The sequence below is a fragment of the Camponotus vicinus genome, unplaced genomic scaffold, assembly GCF_025532165.1.
Source record: "Camponotus vicinus isolate PSW18456_S1 unplaced genomic scaffold, iyCamVici1.0 SCAF_13, whole genome shotgun sequence".
Classification (NCBI taxonomy): domain Eukaryota; kingdom Metazoa; phylum Arthropoda; class Insecta; order Hymenoptera; family Formicidae; genus Camponotus; species Camponotus vicinus.
In genome coordinates, this window is record NW_028141949.1 from 8,791,587 (window position 1) to 8,795,209 (window position 3,623).

The 3,623-nt window shown below is 27.0% G+C and overlaps 1 pseudogene; it reads left to right on the forward strand.

The window, feature by feature from the left end:
• The first annotated feature begins 257 nt into the window (after window positions 1-257).
• Window positions 258-1,400, forward strand: LOC145963682 (uncharacterized; annotated as a pseudogene).
• Window positions 1,401-3,623: the final 2,223 nt, after the last annotated feature.

Sequence of the window (3,623 nt, forward strand, 5' to 3'; positions counted from 1 at the left end):
TCGAGATAAAATTGCTATCTTCAAAGTAGAACCAGGTGAATACGTTCATTTTGGAATAGAAACAAGAATTTCTCAATTTCTTTCACATTTTCCAACTGTATCCCTTCCTGATCAATTAGAAATAGATTTCAATACTGATGGTTGCTATGTAGATAGATCAGGAAGCATTCATATTTGGCCAATACAATGTAGAATTGCGAATATTAAACTCGCAAAGCCAATAATAGTAGGAATATATCGTGGTGCTGTAAAACCATATGATCCAAATTTATTTTTTGAAAAGTTTATTGCTGATATTAAGAAAATATTAGTAAATGGAGGTATAATTTTCAATAATATCAAATTGCCATTACGTTTAAGGTGTTTCATAGCTGATGCACCAACTCGTGCTTTCATCTTGAAACATCGAAGTCATATTTCTAGCCAACCATGTTCAAAATGTAAAGTTTCTGGTGTATGATGTAAAGGAAGATATGCTTATTGTGGTAGTAAGCATTCTCTTCGCAGCGATAAAGAATATTTTCAATGTATAGATGAAGATCATCATAAAGATGGCCAAAGTCCACTGTCTATGTTACCGATGGGAATGGTATCACAAGTTCCCTTTGAATATATACATCTTGTGTGCCTAGGAGTCATGAAAAAATTGTTATCTGCATGGGTACATGGAAAATATTCACGCTTATCGAAATTATCAGCAAGATCTATCTGCACTATATCTAAACGATTAAACATACTTACAGCATATTGTCCATCTGATTTTGTAAGACGTCCTAGATCACTCGATGCATATACAAAATATAAAGCAACAGAATTTCGGCAATTTCTTCTATATGTAGGTCCAGTTGTAACATACGGTATTCTTGATGAACAAGTATATACACATTTTTTATTTCTGCATGCAGCAATAAGAATTTTAGCCTCGACATCACCATCAGATATGTATTTAAATTTTGCAAACCTTGCGCTGCAAAAGTTTGTTAACAGATGTGAAAATCTTTATGGTTCAATATTTAATTCTTATAATGTGCATGGTCTTCTTCATCTTACCGATGATGTGCGACGATTAGGTCCTCTCGATTCATTTTCTGCTTTCCCCTATGAGAATAATATGATGATTTTTAGAAAATATTGTAGAAAACCTGGTCTTTTTCTTCAACAAATTGCAAATAGGATGGCAGAAATAGAAGCACGTACAATGAATCAGTCTATGATAATTATTGATTCCTCAATTCATGTGTCTACAGCATCATGCTGGCCCTCTTCCGTGTAATTTTGCTAATTTCTCTCAATATCGTAAAATTACATTTAATGGCATATTGCTTAGTTTAGATAACCGTGATAATTGCTGTATGTTACATGATGGAAGTATTTGCATTGTGTTGAATATTCTTGTCTAATAGCTCATATTATTTAATAATGAAAAAATTTTTAAACATTTGTGATTTTTATGATATTGGTATCTCTTCTTCAAAGTGCCACGTTTTTAAATGTTAATATTTTTTATGTTAAATGATAATATTTTTTCAGTACGTATAAATGAAATCCATACAAAATGTTATAAAATGCCATTTTGGGATTGCAGTGATGATGAAAATTATTCAGAGCCTTCTCAATATATAGTAGCTACTATCATACATAATGATAGAATTTAAAATTTATATTTTCATATAAAAAATATTAATGCAATCATTACTGTAAAATAATATAACTTAAACAAAAATTAAATAAATGCGTGTATTACTTTTTTCCATTTATTTTAAGTATTTTTTTCAATTTGAAATTGAAGATGTTTTTATATTTACGTTTTAAGTTAAATTAATTAGTTTTTCATGTAGAAAAAAGTGGATTTTTCATTATAGTTTGCAATAAAATTTTATAAAATACAATTTTAATATAATTTTACATGAAAAATTATATGTAATAAATCGCGAAAAAAATTATCTAGCAAGTAAATAAAGAATAATAAAAAAGCAAAAGATAAAAGTTTTTATACATATTATATAAAAATTATATTATTTCTTTTTTATGTTTACTATAAGAGAAGAGTTCTATACTGCTTATATTTTCTTCTAAGAAAATTTTATTATTTGTTGTTGCCACTAACATTCTTATTCTTTTTCTTTTTGTTTCTGGATTGTCATTTTACTTGGACATTGACGAGATAAAATTAGTTCAACACTAGTCATTGAGCGCTCAATGACCGACCATTCCTGATTTTTAAACTCAGACTAGATTTAAGAGAATACATCAATTACGTAAACAGCTGTTTATTGAGCGCTCACAAAACTAATATATTCTACCATTAAATATATTCTACAAGATGTGTGTATGTATAATATATATATTTAGATTTATATATGTTTAATATATAATTTATTAATTTTATTACTAATTGTTCACATTATTACAATTTTTAAAAAATGAATATAATCTTATTTCTATATACATTTTAATTTTCTCGTTATTTCGTATTTAATTTGTTAATAAAATAATAAGATAAAAAATAAACATGAAATAATTCATGTTATATTTTAGTATGCATATAAAATTTTATAAAATATTTACATATTGTTATAGAAAAATGGCTACCTCACCAAAAAAGGATCGCCCAAAAAGATCGATAACAAAACCATTAAGATACCAAACTACTTCTTCTGATGAAGCTGAACTTGGATCTATGACTAATGAAAGGCAACAAAAAGGAATTGAAGAGGACGTCAGAGAATTAAGAGAAATTTTTCATAATTCTTCTTATAATAATCTTTATAATAATTCACAGACACACCATAATTTTCCATATGAATTACAACAGCATACACAATATGAACCAGCACAAATACATAATCAATACACACAATTACAACCAATTACTTCTACACAATCATACTCACATACTACAACTTCATTTACACAACACATACCTACATACACCACACCATCATCAAATCAATATATTTTAAATAATGCAAATAGAAAGTTTCAGGTTCAGTCCTCAGATATAGATGAACGCAGTACACAAAACATGGTAGAACATAACATGGAGAATTGGTGAGTACATATACATATAATTACGATTGTTACAATAATTATTAAACAATAATATTTAAAAAATTTTTAATTTATTTATTTAGAAATATATTGTTATTAATAAATAAATATATTTCCAAGTAAATAAAGCTAATAATATAAAAAAATATATTTTTTTATATTTACAAATGCAAATTAAATGTTACAGCCAATTGAGGGAACAATTCAACCGCATAGAGACAGAACTAAAGTAAGCCCCACATTCCTATAAGACACAATATTCCTAGAATATTGTATAAATATTATTAAAAGTTAATAATATTTATACAATATGCTAGGAATATTGTATAAATATTATTAAAAGTTAATAATATTTATACAATATTCTAGGAATATTGTGTGCTTATAGGGATATATCATGTTTTAATATTATATTAATTTCATATATACAATACAACTTTGCAGGAAAATGTACAACATTATGGAACGCATTTTAAAATGCGTGCAAACGAAACAAGATCGACGACGAGCAGTATAAAAACCGATGTGCTTACCTATCTCAACTGAACAAGAGATGCAAGCGTTTGAAGTAG